General features: G+C 38.0%; 1 long non-coding RNA gene across 1 annotated transcript; it reads right to left on the bottom strand.

The window, feature by feature from the left end:
* Window positions 1–20,584: 20,584 nt before the first annotated feature.
* On the bottom strand, window positions 20,585–21,586 carry LOC137577267 (uncharacterized). Its single transcript, XR_011032392.1, has 3 exons — window positions 21,492–21,586; window positions 20,893–21,435; window positions 20,585–20,830 (listed from the first exon to the last, which is right to left on the bottom strand). It is a non-coding gene; the product is annotated as an uncharacterized lncRNA (long non-coding RNA).
* Window positions 21,587–23,173: the final 1,587 nt, after the last annotated feature.

Consider the following 23,173-nt stretch of genomic DNA (forward strand, 5'->3'; position numbering starts at 1 on the left):
TGTTTGGGATTTTGAATCATTAGAAAGCGTTTTGACAGGATGAAGGACTAGTAAAGACCATTTGACTTGTATACCCCTAAAATGTATTCAAAAAGTCCTTTTATTTGAAGCTCCTTAATTTCTAAAATTTTGTCTGTTTGTCTATTTTTGACTAAACTAAAGTTAAATTTATACTAGTTTTGAGTTCTAGAATGGTTTATAGATTACATCTACTTTTAATTTAATTTTAAGCTGATGAATTCTGGATTTTTTTAATAATATTTTATATGAGGTTTTAGAATGTTCAATACAATTGAATAGGTTGCCATTTTCACATTAAAGTCCTATAATATATGTATTCAATGTATTTAATGTTCATTTTAGTGGAAGGATTGATTTTTTGTTGTTTAAGAAAATTGACTTAATATTGTTTAAAAAACATTGAAAACATTTTTAGAAAACAATGTTAATTTGACTTAAATAAAGTTTATTATTTAGGGTTTGATTTATCTAATACAATAATTGAGTAAATTATTAACGAATCCAACAGGTTTCGGGCACTTTCCAAAATATTAAAATTTATAATAATTTTTAAAAGTTTTCTATTTTTTACACCTTAAGTAGTGAGTTGTCGAAGATGTTGAGCAATATCGATAAGTACTCATACTGACAAAATGCCTTTATCTTTTACTGCTAGAGCCGTTAACAACATTTTCTTCGTATTAGTTAATACTAAATACATAAATTTGAGTTCGACCAATCTCATAGCTTAAGGGGGGTTTATACCTTGTTGACCCGAAAAACGCTGTTTAGTGAGGAAGATTTTTTGAAAAAAGTATGATAGATCGAAGAATGAAATTTTCCACAGTTGTTGGAAAACCTTTGCTCTACGATCCCTGAAAAGGATAAGGGGGAAGGTATTTAACAATGGCATCCCGGTTTTGTCCTTATGGTAGTCCTACCGTTTGCAAATAAAGTCTGAATCTACAAATGAAAATGTTTTCTTAATCTAGACACTTTTTCGAATCGCTGGTAGAATTGGAAAAAAAGGATGAAATTGAAAAAATTATGAGCTTTTTTAGGAAAAAAATGATTTCTTGTTTATTTTTTGTTACTAATTGTTTTTTTAAATTAACAATTTTTAATATTTTTCGTCAATTCTACTACCAGCGATGCACAATATCCCAAAGAACATGTGTAAAAAATTTCATAGCCATTGCTTAATTTTTGCGTCCTGTAGGACTTCCATGAGCTTCAAAAACTTAGTTTTGAGATATCCACTCCACTTAAAGGCCGACGTCCTTCGTTATTTTAAAGATTTCAAATTGAAATTTTTACACAGTATTCTTGAAAAATATATCTTTCCGAAAATGCAAAAAAAAAAAGGTGGACCCCCCTTAAAGTTTACAGATTAGCTAAAATATATTGGGAATTATAAATTTTGCAGGGATTTGTTGTCAATTTGTTGATATTAGTGGAAATTTAGAAATAATAATGTTTAAGCCTGAAAAACATCTATAATTAAACTGATATAGCTAAATTATTAACAAAAGTTTTTAAAAATATCAGCCAAACTTTGCCTTTAAGCCGCCTTAAGGTCAATCTTCTTGATGTATGTATATATAATTTTAAAAAATATTTTACAGTGAATGTACAATATAAATCATATAGTTGATATACCCCTTGGGGTTCTTTTGTGGTAAAAAAATATTCACATTGTTTTTTATATTGTCATTTTATTCTCATTCATTATTATGTATTGCTACTTTGGCACTGTGCTTTTTGCCTTGTTGTTTCCCCGTTGTTTGCTTTGTGATTGCACTTGGCTCTCTCTTTCTTGTTTTTATTCTGTTTTTTTTTGCTTTGTTGTATTTTTTATTGTCGTTTGTGTTTTTGTTGCTGTTGCTGCTGCTGCTCGTTAGTATTTGTTGCTGCTGTCGTTGTCGCCGCCAAGTTCACAAAGAAATTTCAATTAAATTGCAACAATGCCGCACTCCATCATCAACGCCGTCGCCGCCGCCACCAAAACTGACAAACCGCAGCAACAGCAGCAGCAGCAGCGGCAACGGCAGCGCCAGTGGCAACATGGAGGCGCCTCAACCCAACGAAAAGAGAGGGAAGTAGAAGTCTAAAAATTGGCTTTAAGTTTTGTTATAGAGCGCAAAAAAAAACTTAATCTGACTTAAAACAAGTTGTTTTCTTCTTTTTCTTTTCGTGTCACCCCACGACACAAGGGGAAGACTCCTTTTTGGGTTGGGCCTATATGTACATCGTATCAACTGATAAAATAATAAAAGCGTAAAGGAACGTTTTTAAAGGGTTAACCAAACGAACCCATTTCAGAAGGCAACACATTCTACCCCATGGGTGATAAATCTTTGTCGCCAAATACATAAATAGGAAACATGGGCTCCGGCCACTCGGCGTATTTCATTGTAGGCAACAGACCAACAAAGAGAGAGAGAGGGAGACACGCAGACCAGCCCCAAAAATTGAACAAGAGCCGGCGGCATCTGGCAGACAACAAGCAGCCAACCAGTTCCACCTCCATCCCCAACTTCAACCTCTTCCTTCAGCTGGTTGCTTTGCGCCTTCTTGTGGCAAAATGTTAGTGGCCTTGTAGAACGTTTTTCCGCCCATTCCAACAGCAGTAATTAAAACTTTGAGTAACAGCCACGAGAACTACAATTGACTGACTGCCTGACAGTCAGACAGAGAAACAGAGAGACAGACGGACACAGAGAGCGGGAATTTCTGGTGGCTCAGCAAAAGGATAATATGGATGGGGGCGAAGGGACGTTGATGTGTGCATTAGATAGGTAGTTGGGGCTTGCCTTGGATTGGGTTAAGCTGTCAGTTTGGCGCCACTTTTTGGGTGCGAACAGTTTTCCGTTTTCGGCACTTTTCTGTTTCCCTTTTTAATAAACTTTCGCCTGCTATCCTCTATCTTCGTTTGATTGGATTTGATGGTCTTTGTGTGAATGATGCTGATGGCATTAGGGCTAGGAAAGTTGGAAGAGTGTGAGAGAGAGAGAGAGAGAGACCCCGGAGGAGCTGCTATCCATGATGCTGCTGCTTTACTTGGACGATTTGTGTAAATGATTTTGATAGATTTGATGGGATTTTCTCAGAGGGTTTTTTTTTTCCTCGCCTATTGTGAGACATGGAAATGCACTAACTTCAAATTACGTGAAACAAAAGGAACGACATCAGAATAGAAAATTGAATTTTTCTCTACTTTCGTTTAGTGCTTTACCGAAATGTATTTTGGTCCGCTTAACACGAATTTGCATATTAATCTGGTGTCTCTCCCCTCTCTCTCTCTGTCTGTATCGAGTTCTTGCTCGTTGTCTCTCTTTCTGCATTACCAGAAACTACACATTTTGGTTTGTCACCTTCGCATTAAGGCACCTTTAGAATGTAATCAGCCCAGCTCAACCTGCCACTCGCCCCTCCATTACCATGCCTATGCAAATTTGGGCTGGCAAGAGCCAGCTGCTGCTCTCAAGGCGACTTAACGCCTGCTTAATGAACATAAATTAGTCAGGTGTCGCTCTATGACGCCCTGGGTGATGCGATGCGAGGCGCCATGAGGTACGGACGGGAGCACGTTGGACGGAGAGGGAGAGGGTCCCACAGCATGCGTTTATATTTCAATTTTCGGTGGCTCTAACTACCGCAATTCGGAGGGGGGAGCCATTCGAGTTGCTCCCTAGGGATTTGGACTTTTGCAAGTCTTTAATCAAGCAGACGCGCTGCGGGCTTTTACTTGTTATACAGTTTTGTTGCCAGTTTTTCTCTCATTTTTCCACGTTGAGTTTTTCCTTTTTCGGTTTGCATAATTATTATGTTAATGTTGATGTAAATGTACATTAAAGATGGCGGTATTTTGTGTAAGGTGAAATGATTTAAAATAAAAGTTGCAAATATTAATTTTCACCTGGTTAAATAGTGTAGCATACACTTCAGCGCATGCTGATTTCTCTCTTAGTTCATTTCCTCATCAATTATATTTATCGCACAGACACACACACACAAATACACCTGATTAATTTTCACGTAAATTCCCATCATTCATTTCCCACGGTTTGATTTAAATTTTATAGCCTCATCCCCCTGCCCCCCAACACCCTGCCCAGCCAGCAATTCAAAATGTGATTGATGCCTACTCTGGGCCAGTTAAACTGATAACTTTCTCTCAATATATGTATGTATACATGAAGTGTATATATGGCCTGCCATCTGTTCAAAATGCGTGCAATTCCAATTTCCCGTTCAATTTCTAATTGACATTTTAATGGAAGAGCTTGTCAAATAAATAGTGGATTGGGTAATGTGGGGGGAGCACAAAAAAAAATGACTGACCTCAATTACTCGTTAAGTGCTATGACCTAGTTTCAGAGCAAACCCTTGTCTTTTAATTGCGAATTTGCTAATCATATGGCCTATACCCTCCTGCATCCCCCACTTTCTGCTCATTGGCTCATTAAGTGAGGGTTAGAGTAGGAGAAAGATTGCAGATTGACTGCAATTAATGGCTATAGGAGCAACTGTTAGGCTTGTCTATGACCACTTGACCGCAAATGGCATCAACTGCGGCGAAAAGCTTTTCGAACTGAAGAACAAGGACAATATCCGTTTCTGCTCTTGCTGCGGCTGCTGCTACTGCTTCTGTTGCAAATGACAGGAAGCCATCAATTCAATTCAATGACGGTTTGACCAGACAGAAGCATCCGCCGCAAATACACACAAGGAAGAGGAGGTAAGAGTTAAACAAAAAATCCTCACAGAATTCTAGGTAATTTATCAAAGAAGTGGTAAGAATTTCTATTTATACTAAGAATGACAGATTTCATGTCAAACGACACTCAAACAAAGGACATTCTTTCACGGTTTATTCATGAAAAGATCTAGAAGGAAATGTTTTCATTTCTAAAAAGTCTGAACAACTTAAAGCTATATCGTATTCTTCAGTTGGCCTATGGGGAAAGCCTTTTTCTCCCTAATGTAACTAAAGTTTCTACAGGATAACATCGTACCCTTAAATGACACTGAAAAGTCTCATAGGGTTCTCGTATTGAAATTTGTTCAATTTTAATGACAAAATTTCTAGGATAAAACACTTGAACATAAAGGACGAATTTAATACCTTGTTTTTAATGGGCAAATGTTATCAAGCCAAGTTTTAATTTAATAAAATTTGTTTTCAGGTAATATAAATTTAAATTAAGCATTTTCATCAAAAAATGGATTAACAACACTTGTTTGGGGGAAATCCCTTAATGGAATACGTGACGCCGCACTACAAATGAGAGGGGCATAAAGGGGCGTGGCTGCTATGGGTAGTAGGAAAAGGAGCTTAACGGCTCTGCTCTATTCTGTTGTTGTTGTGTTTTTTGGGCGGTTCTGGTACGTTTCAGTTAACACAATGATTCAAAAATTTTCCTTAATGAGCTGGCGACAACAACAACAATTTTTAATTAGCACCTGTTTCCATCTTCATTGTCATGGAAATAAATACATTTTCAAATTTTCCAAGAAGTAAGACAATACAAAAAAAGAAGAGTTGAGCTTGCTCTGGGCCCTATGAGCTCTCGATGAGAGTTTGTTTGCCAACTCAATAGACTAATGGCAGATGCAGATACATTTCCAAAACTGGGGGAGTTGGATCCCCCAAGCACACACCCCATTCCACCCCGCCCCATCATAACCGCTTAGTTGTTTGTAACTGCTGCAATAATATTTTGCAAGTGTTTCTAAACAAGCACAAAGTCATGTTTCAACAGCTGCTTCTGGGATCTGGTCTGTTACTGGTTTCTGTTTTCTGTTTCGTTGCTATTTTAATACCCTGCAATTGAAAAGAAATGGGGTACATATAGAGTTAGTTTAGGGTTTTAAGCTTTGGAAAGAAGACCGAAATGAAGTTCGCATTTCCATACAGCAACTAAAAATTGATTTGTCTTCTTAATAAATCCACTTAAAACTTATATACTTAAAGAAAACCAACTTTGATTAAGTGAAAAAGTCAACTGATATGTTGTCAACTGAAAGTTAAATGCAATCTAAATTAATCTAAAGTAAAAGGTATCTTTCGGCGGGTATTGCAATATCGCATGAAGCTGTTTTTATTGTTATTGTCTATGGCACCCGAGCTCACTCCCCCTCATCTGCTCCCCATTTTGCCACTTTCATAGCATAACCGGCACGAAAAAAACCATCCCCCTCCGTTCAACATTGTTTCGCCCTTCTGTAGTCTCCTTTTGGCCATTATTGTTAGCTAAACTTTCGCTGCACATTAAAGCAATTTGGCCAACATTTTATAGACTGATTTAATGGAATCGAAAAGAAGTGGCAAAGGAAGGGGCAGGGAGATGGTGTGAGGGGTTAGTTCGTTGTGTTGGGTTGGGATACAAATGAGATATTTCCACACAAGTGAGCAGAGTCTATGCGCACTTGGATATAATTGTTTGACTAAATGAGTGCGTTTGCCTTTGCTCCTGTTTTGTTGAATGAAACCCCACCACCCCCCTTACTCCCTGCTTCTACATTCGGCTTAATGCTCAACACATATGGCTATGTAAGTGGGTTAGGGATGGACGGGAGGACGAGCAATAATTATGGCCAAGGCTCCACAAATTCATGTAATTCCCCGTCGTCTGCTTTGATGGCTGGTTTAGATATAAAATTGTTCCCGATGATTCTTGGCATTGTGTGTGTGTGTGTGTGTCTGTGTGTGTAGTGAGCAGTCATGAATGTGGTATTTGTGCCACTCCTCCACAAGCTGCCAATTCATCCACAATGCCAGTGAAATTGAAGTCAAAACAAACAGAAATCGCTAAGCAAACAAAGAAAAGAGGGCGGAAAAAAAAGAATCCTAGGCGACTTTTCCTTTAGAAATTGAATATTTAATTATGCGATGAATGAAATGGTTGCTAGATGGTGCCACAAGATGGTGACGAAAATGGCTAACAAGCAACAATAATGACAATGATGATGATGATGATGACGAGGGAGCCCAAAAAACGAAGAATGTTGTCTCTGGGGGTCGCTAAGGCATATTTACCCAAGAACACAACAGCTGAAGATGCTGCTAAATAATTTATACGAAATTAAGACACCAAAAAGTTTACATTTTTTCCATCAGAAAATTATTAAAATATACATATTTGTAATATTGAAATTGTCATCTTCGGTCGTGGTGAAGTTTGAATACTCTTGCCGTCATTTCAGTTTCTCAAGTCCAGCTAAACGGGAAGCATAAAATTGTGGTCTATCTCTCTCCCACAAAATCTTTTAAAGTGACTACTTAAGACTTTAAGGGAAGGGACTTATATTTTGGATAATAATTTATATAGTTCGTGTAGTCGAAAAGAAACTCTCTAAAGTTTGACTAATTTGACTTAGGTCAGAAAACTATTCGATTGGAAAACCGCTAAACAAAAGATAAGTTTTCAACAACGTTATCTTAACTAACTGCATGAGGAAACCTTGCACACACAAACACACACCCAGTAGAGACTCATACTCATATACACACACACCCAAAAGACACTCATACTCATGCAGACCCACAACCAATTGAGGTGAATTTACCCCAGGATTCAAGTCTTGGGGCTCAAGCACTGGGTTTGTGTGTCGTTGAATCCCTCCACACCAAGCCCCACACAGTCTAGATAGCTCTCTCTTCAAGGCAGAACAGCATCCTGGCGGCAAGGTAAAGCCACATATTTATGAATGGCTCTTGTTTCGAGTTTAACGCACTTCGGGGGAGAAGCTTTATCAGCTCGTAAATATAAATTAGAATTTAATTTTTATCGTCGAGAAAAGGTGCTTGCACGCAACAAATTAGAATGGGGTAAACTTTTACTCACCCACTCTGTCTTTTGCCTCTTGCCCTGTTTTTGCTTACCGCTACTATCTAACTATCCCGTTGGCTTGCTCTCAGTTTCTATGGGCAACCCTTGAAAAGTTGAGCCAACTTCAACGGGATAGCATTTCTATTACCATTTCCATTTAACATTTTCATGGCCATGGTAGTCTGGCACGTGTCGTGATATTTCAAAGGTTTTGATTTACCTTGAGGGGCCAGCCAGTTGCCCAATCAAGGACCAACCAATTCACTCCTTCCACTGCCTAGAGGATTAAGGCACGTACACACACAGTCAGGCATAGAAAGAGGGCATTCTCGAGGGACAGATCGACTTTTGGTTTGGGCTAAAATAGTCTCTAAGGCTCGGTGCTATGGTTAAACCTGTGAAATAGTTGGTTAACCCAAAAGATTATCAATGTGTGTGGGATTAGGTCGATTTCTTTCACTCGGTTGTGGCTTATTGGATAACCGATGGGACAGGAAGCAACCGGAGACAGGAGACAAGAGACAGGCAAACTGCAGCTTCGTCATTGAAGTGCATTGAGTGTGTGTTAATGGATCCCTTGTGAACAAATCCGTCGCCTCCAGCTCCTGGATTGCGAATACGGATGCATGGCAGACTTTAGCAAAGAGAAAGTTTGTTTCGCCATTTTCGCTTTGTTCAAGGAGATTCTCCTTCAGCTGCTGCTAAGCAAACTTTCTGTGTGCATTTTGGTGTTTACTTTCACCCCCATTGAGGACTCGTTCGAAATAAGAACCAACCTTGAGCGGAAATTGATTTTCTTTTTAAAAGCAGCAACTACAAGAGCAAAGAAGCTAGCCTGCTGGATGCTGGATGGGGAGATTCTACTGGCTGGGTAAACAAAAAAACCCAAGACACAATAATAATCGAAATCGAATCCGTCACCAGCAGGCGACATCGATTGGTTTAACTCAAATGATGCGAAGTGACTAGAGCCAGAGAGAGAGAGAGAGACCTGAAGGAGAGATGTAGCAAATATTAAAAGGTGTCATTTTCTGTCTAACACGACAGGGCATTGTCTTCTAACCCTCCACCTCTGAATCCGGCTCCGACTCCATCACTTGCCCTCCAACACCCGCCATGGCAAAGTGAAAGATGAGCTGCTTGAGTTAAAACGACGTGAAATTAAATTTCTTTATCCGCTTTCATTGTAACCCCAACCGTCCCCCAGCTCCGAGTTCATGTTCTATGTTGTTGCATTATTTACTCTACAGGATCAGGCTAAGCTTCGTCAGGTCTTTTGCTTGCCAAATGGAAATGCTGTTTACTCTCTCTCTTGAGCGTCTGTGCCGGATGTTGAATGTTGCCTTGCCGCTTCCGGCGGACTCGTTGAGTGGAGTAAAAAGGGAGGAGTGGAACCGGGGTGAATGGGGAGTGCGTGAATGCATTTGGCATAGAACAAAGCAGTCGCTTGCTTTCTCGGTTGTTTCCTCAATTCTTGAAACAATTTTAAATCCAATTACACAGAACAAGAAAAAGCATTTTTCTTTTTAGCTTTCATCCAAAACGTCTTCGTTTTTGGGTACCCAAATTGCTTGGTACCCCGCTGGGTTTAGAGCTCTCTTTTCCCCTGTCACTTACGACTCTGTTTGCCACGCAGTGTGCTACTTTCGTTTTCCCATTTCCAGCTCCACAGGATTTACCTTTAAGATAAAGAATCTAAGACAAGAGACAAGAATAACCTCATCAAATATGCATAAACGCAGACGAAAAAGGACGAGAGGCAGGCAGGAAAGCGAGACGGTGCATTCAATTAATGCAGTTGCAGAATGAAAAGAAAATGTCACATCTAATATTAGAATGCTAAAGACCCTTAACTAACCTTCGACGGAATTCAACCTCAAACTGCTCAACTTTAAGTATCCTCATCGTTCAATTGACAACTCCCTTCCTCCCTTCTATCTTCCACTTCCGCAGGATAACGTTCAGTTTTTGGATTCCTTGCCATGCTTTGTCAAACTTTGGTCGTCTTTCATATCACACGCTTTGAATTTGCAGCCAACTTTGACTGCGAAAGTTTTGCTCCTGCTTTTTCCCTCCTCCTTCTCTTTTGGCCATAATTATAATACCTGCGATTGTGATTGTTTAAAGGAGACTCCGCCAAGAGACACACACAAGCAGACACACATACGTGACGCTACAACCGCAGAAGGAAGGAGAGAACGGAGTTAAGTTGATGGCGAGATTGGAGAGAGAATGGCTCGATTCTGGGTTGGGTGTTAGTTTTCTGCCGGCACACAATTTGCATAAAAGATTAAGAGGATAATTAGTGTCATTAGTTGGCAAAAGGTGCATCTGCGCCCCCATCCTTTTCATCTATCTCCTCTGGAGTCCCACCTGGGAAATGGTATGCAGTTCCTTTTAATTGCCCATTCAATCTCAAATCTGGATATTCGAATCGTTGGCACTTTGGCACTTTAATTGGCCCAATTTCGAATTCCAATAGAGTTTTCTCACCAGCAAGATGAATTGAGGCAAAGCAACCCCCAGGATAGACTGAAATCGAGATGTGAAGATGTGGGAGGAGGGGAACAATAATTGCCTCGATTTTCGGACTGTTTTCTATTCATTAAAAATAATTTTCTTTTGCATTAACTTTTCATTTGAAGGGAATTTTTGCCGCCCTCAAGTGAATGTAGATGGTGTTGGGTTCCAAGGTCCCTTTTCCATGGCCCGGTCCCAAGGAAATGTGCACATCAAAGTGAAAACTTGTTGAAATTGCATTTTTCCGCACCCTTGAGCAGGAGGTAGATGAAAATTGCTCCCGTTACTAGAGCAACCGAGCCAACGAAATGGAAGTCAGAAGTGGGGAAAATGTTCTTGTAAGAAATGTTTAATTTTTTTATGTTGTCGTCACTTGATTGAGGAAAAATGAGAGGGACGGACGGGGGGAAGGGAAAAGGGCAAAGCAATTGAAAAGAAATCTCTCAACTTTGTTTACACTTTTCCGTGACGAGACGAGACATTTGAGATGCCAAAAAGTATGCTATATATTGTCATTCGCTGAAGGAGGCGTCGATAGAGAAATAAAATCAGAGAGAACTCTGAAAGTTATTGGAGTTATGCATGTGACAGGAGCACCAGTAGGACTCCGGGGATGAAATGATGGGGGGGGGAAGCTGGAGAAATTGTCGAGCCTTCCACATGAACAAATAGCCAAAGAGGCAGGCAGGGGAGGAAAAAGAACGCCAAAGCCTCAAGGCAAATTTTCCATGCAATGGCATTTCTCACTCATTGGGAAGTGATGGACTGAGGGTTGAAGGGGCGGCTGGATAGGTGGGTGGGTGGGTCACTCAGTTTGTTTGATTTTCATGCTGCTTGTTAATTTTGAAATGAAAACAACTTGGAACAAGGGAGGGGGGTAGGGCAGCTTAAGGTGGGGGTGTTAACTGGTCGTTAAAAAACATAACGAGAAACACAGAGAAGATGGAGCTGGGGGAATACAAATCTCCGGGCAATCGATAGGGCAAAGGAAATTGCAAAGAGCAACAACTAAAGTGGAAAACTCTTTGAATTGTCGCTAATGAAATCCAATTTGCATTTTTCCTGGACAATGATGATGGTTTCTAGAGAGAGAGAGGATGGTGTGTTCTTCTGTCCATACACTCATTCATCAATCAATGTGGAATGCGAGATGTGAATGTGAGTGATTTCTATGCTATTAACTAATTGAAGATTCGTGATTTGGCAACCGACTAAAGCCGATGCTAATGCTTAGTTGAGGACTGGGTCTGATTCAGAATCGGAGGAGTTCCGCCTCATAATGAGATGGCAGTAAGTTTTGCTCGAATTACGTTTAAGTGGATGGAAAATGTTAAACTGAAGAGTCGTAACTAGGCCAGGACTTGCCTGTGTGCTCCATTAATCACGTTGAGGAGAAGCAGGAAATTCGCTAGGCACGACGCCATTCCGCCTTGGCACGTCGTCTGAATGCCTATTACTATAACCAAAGATGCCGGGTGAGCGGGCGAGGAGAAGGAGGAGGACTTGGCCTTGGTTTGAACTGGAGCCGGCGCCATCAATAACAAGAGAAATCGCGTGAAGCAACAAACGGAAAAACAGCAAAAAACAAACAACACACTGCGACGAGGACGAGGGAGGAAGGGCGGAGGCCACTTGCAGCTGTCGGAAGGTTGAGGGAGAGAGAAGTTGCGCCCATACCGGAAATCGATTTGTGTGGATTTGTTTTGTCGTGTTTTTGCCCTCCTACTTCTCCCTCCCCTTACGTCCATATCCATGTCTCAGCCAAGTCCTCTTGGCATGGTCAACTATAATTTCAGAACTATTAATGACTTGAGTTTGTTTTTGTTTTTATATGAGCGTTCAGGATCAATGAATTTGTCCTGTAGAACTTTGTCCTACAACTATTAATCATATGCGTGGAATGAGAGACAGAGAGAGAGACGAAGAGGGGTAGAGGTGAGTTAGAGGCGTGTCACTCTGAGGTTTGTTGTCCCCACATTAATGATTAGGATTGCTGGGTGGGGGAGGGAAAACTTACCCATCAGTTTCATCACTTCATGGTGGCTGATGAAAATGTTTAAATAGCCGCTGACTGGAAGGGCCGGCAGAAGCAGAAGCAGCCACAGGCCACCACTAAAGAGCCATGAGAAAACCATTACGATGAGCTAGTCTAATCCTCAGATAGTTGGAGTTGGGTTAATAACTGGTCGAGCATTTCAGCTCCTCTTTGTGGTTGCCATCTGTGACAGGCCAATTTCAATAGGTGGCCATTGGAGCGTTACTGGCGAGAATTGCAATGGAGTTTGAATGAAGTTTGCTTGTTTCTTCTTTTGGTTTTCTGGTGGAGAAGCGTTAAAATCAAATTCCAACTGCTGCTACTAACAGTTCCGGCCACAAAGGGGAAGTGACTCTCCTCCCTCTAGTGTCTGCCTGGATCTGGTCGGCTCTGTGTGTGTCTGGAAAATTTTTGGAAACTTTTCTGCCTCCTCTGACTGCAGTTTCCCCTAGTTCCATCTGCATCAGCTGGTAGACTTTTGTTAGGTTTTTTTTATTGGCCACTGGTCTGGTCTGGGGCCATGTGCGATTTCTAGGTTCACGTTTTTTTCGGTGTGTGTGCCTTGCTCTGAATAGAAAGTGATTTACTTTAGTCACAAAGATAGTTGCGAGTGGGTGAAGTGGCTAAAGTGGTTTACTCTCTCCTTGAGGGGCTGCTGTTGTTTCAAAAACAATTTGAAAATGTTTTGCCTTTTTAATTTTCTCGACACTCTCCACTCTTTGCCATGTAAAAAGTTTATACTTAGCTGCAAAAGTAATTACAAAGTTTGGCTAAAAGATTAACAGCTTAACAAAGTCGAGTTTGTCAAAAATTTAGTCATATGAAGTTCAAGTAGGAGTGGTGAAGCAGAGAGAGGGGAGGGGTGGGGGTTAAATGTTGTTTTTAATAAATTTGAGGTAAAATTTATGTATGCTTTATTTTTGTTTGTTGGTTTGCATTATAAACTGCAAACGAACAAAAAAAGGCAAAAGGCAAATAAAAGGCAAAACTTTTTGTTGTAGCGACTTTTGGGAAATGTTTGTGGATTTATTTTTGTGGTTCAAGTGGTTGCCCTCCTGAATTTGGGTTAGCTGCTCCCGTGTTCTCCGGTTCCAGTTGAAATTCTGTTCTGTTTTGAATTTGGGGTTGCGTGTACGTGGAGGTAACTCGAACTTGAATGGTATGCCAAGCAGCTGCAGGAAACAACAGCCAGAAGCAGGAGAAGTTAGTGGAGGAGACCACAATGTTCCGCCTGGCTCTGGCAACTTGGCAACCTGGAGGACTGCAGTCAAGAGGACTGCAAAATGAATTTGTTGTCCAAAAAAAGGAAAAAAAAGAACAGAAAGAAACAACAACAACAAGGAGAAAATCTACAGCCATTTACGAGTATTTGCCTAACAATTGCCATGGAAATATTTTAGCTACCACCACAATAAAAATCGAAATCAGCCAAGTTTGTTGCCTTTTGCAATTGTTTCTCCTTCCAGCGGACACTTGAAAACTCACAGAAAGTATATTTGTTTTGTTTCTGTTTTTTTACCAGAAAAAAAACGTACATTGAAACGAATAACAGGATTAAACCAAGTATATAGATTATGCGAGGATTATGTGTGATTAATGGTGGCATGATAAAGCCATCAATAATAAACAATAAGGGGAGAGAGGAAGTGGGTCTAGTCAAACATAAATGTTTCAAAGAAAAAATCTGTAAAAATATTGACTTTAATAAAGCTAAATGAAAAAAACTTATTCATATAACAACTTTTTTGATTCAATAACAGAATAATATGTACATTTAGAAATATAAATTTTATCTGTCCTTTTATTTCTTTGTAAACTCAAAGGCCTAAAATTTGGATTTCTATTATCGTCAGCATTATTAACAAAAGAATACAATATTGTTAGTTTAACTGGCTTACGCTGCGTATACATAATTGGAGAGTGTCAAAAGTTTCGGTGAGAAAACGTTAGTAACTTTTACAGTGCCGGATTAGGCCAATAGTTTTCGGCATGTTAATGTTAACTAATAGATCACGGAATAACAGAAATGTAAATTGGTCAAAACACAATTAACCAAAGATAATGGTTTTATGTTTTAATTTTTGAAAATACTTTTTTGATTAACTTCACTTTTTTCTCAGACTATTTAGAAGACTGATTTTAATAATTCATATCTCAAATAAATCGCAGTTTGAAGTATTTTAAAATGTCATTAAATGCTTGAACATATGAAAAAATTAATTTTGATACGATTTTTTTTAGATTTTAAATTAGATTGAATGAAACTAACTAAAGAAACTAACTTAAAAACAAAGAGATCTTCAAATACCTCAAAAAATGGCTAAATTGGAGCTTCATGAATTTAAGGTTTATTGGAATATATTATTGATAATTTGCACATATAATATGTCCCAGCTTGAATTTTAACGTAGTTATCATCTATATTTGAATTGAATTAAAATCACCTTTGAATCGCTTAAAGTTTGGCAAAGTTACAGATTCGCAGAATTTTTCATAATTTTTTGAACAATTATTTAAACTTTCGAAACATTTTTATTCGGGTTCTTCCGTAGCATTTGCCTATCCTGCTAAATGGCTTATCCGGAGCTAAACTTTCATCTACAAAATGCAAGCATTTGAGGTACACTAACATTTTAAAAAAAGAACTCATTGAAGGCATGCTATTGGAGCTCTAAATCGACCATGACCTAAAAACTTTTAGCCAAATTTTTGTATGATTATTGAACATTAAAAGCCATCAGACATCAAAGAGATGATTAACCTATTTGTAGAGCACTTTCGTTTAATTATAAAAGCCAAAATAGAAGAGAACTACTTGGCCTTTTTAATTAAACATATCTGGTCTTCCATCTTATACTTAATTGATAAAGAGCTGCTGCAAATGCTGCAGATATGGTTGATGTTGATGCAGATTCAGATGGAGCAAAATGGCCATTGAAGCATCGGCAATGAGTGTTGACTTGGTTCCATTCAGCCGTATTTACAAGGAGCAGCAGCAGCAGATTCATTAATAATTCAAAAGACAAATAGCAAAAGGAAATGCTACGTGTGTTTTGTGTGCGGGGGACCATATGAGAAGCGGTTGGTATTCAAAAGGATGGCAACAGCAACTCATCAACATTATTCCGACCATCATCGTCATCGTCAACTGGGTCGATAACATATTAAGGACAGCAACTCAATCATATTCTGAGAGCAAGAGGAGACCAGAACCAGAAATTTTCTGCTTAGTCACACGCATCATCATCCAACGTCAGTTGGCCACGCCTACAAAAATGACAAATTGAGAGAGACATGTCTGCAAGACAAAATGTAGAAAGCAAAAAAAAAAAAACATGTTGAATGTGGCTCTGGGATAAATTTTCAATTACAACCGAGACTAATGAATAATAAGCTGCCAGGTTTCCCTCCCACAATCTCTCTCTCTCTTTCTCTGTCCCAGTCTCCTACTTTCTTAGCCAATTCTCTAGTCAGCAGTAAATATTTATTCTATCGATGTGCTGCTCCACCCTCTCCACCCTACTGCGCCGCCTACTTTTTCTTTACTTTCGTTCTCCTGCCATCTCATCATCATCATTTGCTCATTCTCTTTCAAAGTAAATGGGAAAAAGACATTCCCATGTCGCCACTTTTGCACCCCAACTCCTTTATATCCTTCCACTTTGCTTTTGCGTTTCATCCTGTTCTCTTCAATTATAAAATGGCTTTACCCAACTAATTGAATCGTGAGTTTCGGACTCCAAGTTTAAGTTGCGTTAAATATTTAATTTGACCCTTGGCATGGCCTTAGCTCTTAAAAGGTCAACCCAAAGAACACAGAAAGAGAGACTAAGCAAAAAATTCGATGACAAGAATAATTCCTACCCAAAATCAATTGTTGTTCCAGCCATACCAAACATTGCCACCTACTGAACTCTCTCTTCTCTTCTTGGCCATATTCAGTTGGACAAATTGTTTCCTGTGAGTATTTTGGGTGGATGGGAGCAAAACCATATTTCTCCAACCATATCTAATGTAAATTAATTGTCCAGTACAAATTAGCCAAACGAAAATATTTTCAATTTAGTTTCATGTAGGCCCAGGGAGTCCACCCATACAAAAATCAACAGAGTCAACCCAAAAAACACCAGCAACACCAAAAACAACAACAACTACGAGAACAGCAAATAGACGTGCAACATTTGCCATCATTTTCCATTTACACAACACAACGGCCTGGTGTTCTGGTCTCCGGTCTCGGGTCCTGCGTCCTGCGTCCGGGTAAATAAAAGCAAATGTCGCTCGTTATTTTTAATCAGCTATCAAAATTTATAGCTAAAAATTTGTCTGCCCACTGGGCAGGTGTTGTTTCGGTTTTCATTTTCTTTTTTTGTATCGCTGTTAATACCCTAAGCGAAAAGTTTATTAATTATCGTCGTTGAATTGGCTATACAGGAAGCCCTTAAAAAGGATATCGTTTGTTAATTGACTTGGCTACCAAATAGAGGAAATATCTATATAATCCCTGAGTTTAAGTGTCGTGTCTTCAAGGACACGAAAATTGAATAATATTGAGTAAAATATTTATCGATATCCTCTCATCCTCTCTCAAGGGTATATCGAATTCGATATGGTCAAAATGTTCCATCAGCCTTTTCTACAATTGTATGCTTTTGCTTATTTACGAAATTTAACAGAAATTTAATGAAGTCAACAGGGGCTTTTGGACGCATTAAAGTTAATGAGAAAACTGATATCGTTTTGTTAGTTATTTGTAAATAGGGAATAATTTTTCGAAAATTTCAACATTTGAAAATTACGAAAATTGCATAGCATCAAAGGTTTTATGTTCATAATTTGTTCTTATCTGTGGGGTTAAATTTTGTGTAGAGACAAACACAAATATGTAATATAGGGTTTTGGTTTTAATAGCTTTTGAAATTGCATAATATATTCCTTTTTTTAGTAATTTTGATTTAACATGACATTTTAATTCATTTTCATTCTTAGGGACAGTTTTTCATAGGTTTATAGATAAGAATTCTACATAAAATGTTTTTAATTAAGAGACAAAAATATAATAAAATAAAAATTGTTGTTAATGCAAATAGATTCAAAAATTTATTAGAATATTTTATGTTTTGTGTGTTTAGTAGCTATTTATAAGCTAGTTTTTGTGTTTCATTCAAATATTAATGCATAAATCAGTAAATCTCATCAACTTTTCCTGTTGGCCCATACTCTTTCATCTTCCATGAGAGTGATAATCATTGATTTATGCCAATTTTTTGCCCCTTTCCTTTCTTTTTATTATTGAAATGAGCTGCGGTGGCTGAATAAGGTTTAGTGGGTCAGGCGAATAAAAATCAGTATCTCAAAAATGAAGCTAAATTGAAATATTCAATATCATTTTAAGAACCTTACCCCGCTCCCCCTAACCACAAAACACACCCTACTTACGGCACACAACAACAACAACAACAACAGCAACGATGAAAATAACAAAGTAAAGTCATTGCATACACTTAGGGGGTAGCAATTTATGAGCCGCATCCCAAGCCAAAGCACTTAGTGGCCACTCAATCAATAAAGCTAGCAACAAAATGGAAAAAAAAAAACTGAAACTCTGAAAAGTGTTCAAGCGCAACATCAAATTTGCATAATATTCTTTTATGAGGTTTATGTGGTCAGAAAGTAGAAAGACGAAATCGATGGATGAATGGATGGATGGTTGGCAGTTTGGGGTGTGGAAGAGGGGGCAAAGGACATTTACTTAGTGCCGCTTAATCTCCTTGGCATATTTCAATTAGTGTCAACTTTTTTGATTTTATATAAACAGAAAGAGTGCGACGACCACACACACGCACATGAACATGAACTAAGTTCCCGTCACGCCATATTGTGGTCCTTGTTTTATGTCTATGGCCGTGTATACCCACTTGATATGCTGGAAACACAAATATTTGTTTTAGTTTTCATATGAAATGGGTTGAACCACCTTCCGTTCTTCCCTTTCCAAGTCTCTTTACAGGCAGCTTGTGTCCATTAGTTTGATAGTTTTGTGGCGGGTTGGACAAACCCCTTGGACAAACACACACTTACACACACAACACATTTAATGTGAAATGTTGACAAGGACATGATATAATATACTCGAAAATCTGTCCCTTTTTCGACATGAAAATGGAATTTTCCCATTTAAATATTTTCTCTTACCTTGAGATGAAATTAACAATAAGAAAAAAAAGAAACAAAAAAACAGAAATCGTATTCTTTATCAATGCAAAAATTTGCTTGAAATTTGCGACAAATATTTGTTAACTTCTTGGTGTATGGGGGAAACCCCTTGGACATTTGCACGCCAAATTTCATTTCATTTCGAGGGTTGTCATGGCCAAAACCACAGGCTTAACACAAAAGCCTCAGCTTTGGCTTCATACTGACAACTGAACTGAACCGAACTGGTCGCTTGATAAGTTTGTAACTTTCTTTTTCCGCCCTCCGTTGACGCCCGTTTGCCCCTTCCGACCGTCACTTTATCGTTTGTTTACATAACAACAGACGAGACTTATTCCCCTTACTACCAACGGGTGACTAAAGAGTCTTATCGTCGTCGGTGTGGGCACATGCGCATTTGTCTGAAACCTTTTTTAGCCGGTCTCTGGCCTTCGCTTTGGCAACTGTTGCTCCTTTTTGTTGTTGTTGTTTTCTGCTACGTCCTTTTGCTTCTGCATTCGAAATTGACACTAATCCAATCTCGGGGTGTATGGCGAATCGACTGAATAACTAATTGACTAAATTGAAATTTTATTTCGTCCAACAAAACAGAATTGTGCAAATCAAATTAAACCAAGTAAATGAACTTTTCGTAAGGAGTACTGCATTGACTGCAAAATGTTTACAGCAAACGAAGTACTTTTATAGTTTGCAACACTTTTAAAAGCAAATTCAAGTCAATAATATATGTACTTATAATCAACTATGTATATAGCTTTACATCTTAGGGAAAGCTAAAGGAAAGGATAGGCATAGTGTCATATCTTCTCCCTGTACTGTAAGACAAATTTCCTCATGATGATATACATATGTTGAAAAAACAACCAAGAAATGGCATCAGTCGTCCAATCAGGAAATCAGAGTTTTTTTATGATTTTTATTTTATTTTTAATGCCATACCATTCTCGAGTGAATATAATGTCTTTGATGGGTTGTCAGCTTGACGAAAAATTGCCATCTCCAACAATTTCCGTAGATCTAACTTGTTTCTTTATGTTTTTCTTAGATCTTTATTCGGTTTTCTATTATTTTGTGCCTTGGTTTGCCAATCCCAACTCCCTATAACTTGCAATAACTAATAACTTGCAATAATTGTGTCTATTTGCTGGCAGCAAAATGAATTTCAAACTTCTCTCATCACTTTGGTATTCTAGCCTTTAAAAGTTCGATTTTTTTTGTTGCTTCGAGCCAAAATGACTCTTGATTTCCCGGATAGCAGCTTTTCCTACTGTAAAACCAAAAACCTTTCTACACATTCTTACGTTTATTGCTCGTTGGTTACTAATTCTTAAATCCTTCGTGGGCTCTCACTTTCTTTTCTAAAAACAAACATCCAACATCTCAAATAATAAAGAACATTGGGCTGAATTCTGCGAAGATTTAAGGGGACTTTCACCAAAATAGATGATGTCTTAGATCCCACTAAGAAAAATTAAGTTTTGATATTGTGTTACTTTTAAGTAAAGTTTCAGAAACTAAGTAAATTAGTGTAAAACAAACATAATTAGAATTGAGCCAAATATAATTGATGTTTCGGAGTCAAATTCACCATTAAAAGTCTTCAGCCTACCTATACCATCCACTAATCTAAATGATTTCGAATCCTAAGAAAAACATCTTCAGCAGTTATATCATCCATTCATATATATTTTTGTATACATTCAAATATTTCCACCCAACTCCTCTACTCTAACTCCAGGATTGATTCACCCTTAGTAAGACGACAAAACGTCAAAATTATAAATATACTTTAAAGATTTGAAGGACAAAGTGATGAAACGACGACTGACAATGACTGCAATTCAATTTTGTTTCCAAGTCACGCGATTGTCTGTTATCAATGGCTGTCAAACTGAAGGATGCCTTGTTTTTTAAACTGACGTTAGTTAAGTCACTGACTAATTGACCCACCCTCTAATAGTCTGTAACTTTAAATGTATTAAAGATTTCCAACTTGTGTTTATATTTTTAGGAATTTAGAAAATTTTAAGTGTGACAAGCAAATAATAATATGAAGATTTAAATAATTTATTAATTGAAATTTTAGCTGAGACATGATTTGGGTCGTACCATCATTTTCATGTTTTTAAAGGAATATAACATTTCCTTCCACTGGAACCACACCATTCCTTTGGCAAACAAAGTGACATCATATTCTCCAGCGAAATACATGCCAAATAAATTGCTGAAAATTTGAAAACAATATAATTTCTTAAAATATATTAACTGTTACTCCTATATACAAACCTATGAAGACAATCATTGTACCACCAGGCACCGAGATAGCGAAGTGCACAATTTTCAGGACTCGGACCATTGTCCATGTCATAAGTCGAGAATGGTTGACCCTTGTGGTATCTTAAAGCATCTCCAGCAGTTCCACTGTAGGCTCCCAATCTCGACATTTTATACAATCCATATTCACTTTCGATATGAAATTCATTGTATTGTGCGTATCGAATGTTCCCATTGAAGTCTTCCAGTTCAATATATAGTTCATGGCTCCCGGATTTGGTTATGGCATGAATTACATCGAGACCTATGAAAAAGTCGCCAGACAAATCTCCGAAACCTTTTTTGTAATCTGTCCAATTTCTAAAGAAATTCAGATTGACATTTGAACGATGGGCAATAACAATCCAACTGGCTCCCTCACTTCGAGCATTAAATAGGACTGGAAATGAATCGTGTCCCGAGGGGGCAATCTCATATATGCCATCCTTGCCAAAAGTTTGTGGACAAGATCTTAGAATCCTTTCCGAATCTGCAGTATTCTCGGTTGCATTTAAACTGTACAATATTACATTAAATATTTGTTATTAACTAGTTAATTTTTGAACTTTCACCTATTATCCTCAGGACTAGCTCTTGCAGCGTATCCACTAATTGTTAGCCAGGTCAATGCGTTTAAAATCCAAGCTACTCTCATGATGGTAATTTGACTACTGGTAACTTGCATGGAAATAAATGCACTTTTTATACAACTCTTAGCACTCTTTATTTATGATTTTATGGCTGAATTGTATCTCTTCAATAAAAATATCTTCAACCGTGCATAACAACAAAGATAACATTAGATCAGTGGCAACACATTGAGTCGACTTGTGTATACTCTACTTAGAGTGGTCTTAATTCATAGTACCTATTCAATACTTGAAATTATAATTATTTGTATTTCGTCTATCTAGACATACAATTAGCTTTATATTATTGTTTCATTTTAAACAATTAAGCATTCATTAATGGGGTAAGATGAGAGTATTTTCAATAAAGAATATAACTTTATAATATATTTGTATTATCGATTGCATTGTAAATAATATGATGATTGGCTATCAATAGGTTGTAAATTGATATAAATAGTATATACTTCATCAGAACAAACATCTATAAATCAATAAAAAATAATTGAATCTGGTTTTCTTTTTAAAATTTATAAATTATACAAAGATAAAGTCAATATATTATGAAATTTGCTATAACCTAGCAGTGCCCTTTAATTAAAGAACTTAAAAATAAATGTGATTTCATCATTAAGCCTTTTTAGCATGAGTTTAATTTTCTGCTGTTTAAGGATATTTCTATGAAAATTAATTAAAAATTTTGAAACGTTTAAAATAAATTTCCAACCACTAAGCCACCCATTGAGCTCTTATCAATGTAAAAGACACACGCTCAAGCCTTTCCATTTCGTTTTCATATACAGAATAAAAGTGTTTAGTGGTAAGTCGGATAAGAGCCTTAAATAGTTGCCGGATGAAAGCATAGGAAAGACGGGGCAATGGCAAAGGAAAGCTGCAACAAAGTGCCAAAGTTCACACAGCTAAACGAAAGAACCACCCTCCTTATCCATGAACCAAACCACCATTCACACTGTAGGAAGGATAAGGATAATAATGGCTGAGCGAAAAACAAATATGCGAGCAAATGGAATCAAATTGCAATAAAACGAAACAGGAATCACAATCGGCATCGCCATCACTTCGGGCTCACCCTTAATGCGACATGTAAACAAACTGGGCACGTGACCAAAAGAAGAAGATGGCAAACTTTGAAAGTTTCTCCAGTGGCAAAAGAACTCTCCACATAATCCCAGACAGTTTAAAGATTGTTGCTGCTGTGAGGCGCCAGAGTTGTGAATTATTCACACTCCCACTTGACCACACTCCAACTAAAGGTCCTGCATGAGTCCATGCAAGTAGTCCATGTGCAAGCACTGCAGCAGAAGTCCTTTTTGAATGCCTGTCAAGATGGTCGGTTGGTCCGTCGGTCGCCGTCTTTACAAATCGTTGCAGCATCAAAATGGCCAACACAATGAATACTAGATAAAAGATAAATCTATATATTGTATGTATGTATGTATGTATATGCACATGGAGTAGAACGAACGAGTCAAAAGTTCTTTTCATTTCCTATATGCCTGTCGAACAAATCGGGAGGAAAATCTTGAAAATTTCTCTCTATGCACTTAATGTCAGATTTGGGCTTTCACATTGTCCTGTCTCCTGCTAATGGCAATGACAGGCCA

The sequence above is a fragment of the Drosophila tropicalis genome, unplaced genomic scaffold (genome assembly GCF_018151085.1).
Source record: "Drosophila tropicalis isolate 14030-0801.00 unplaced genomic scaffold, ASM1815108v1 contig_593, whole genome shotgun sequence".
Lineage (NCBI taxonomy): Eukaryota > Metazoa > Arthropoda > Insecta > Diptera > Drosophilidae > Drosophila > Drosophila tropicalis.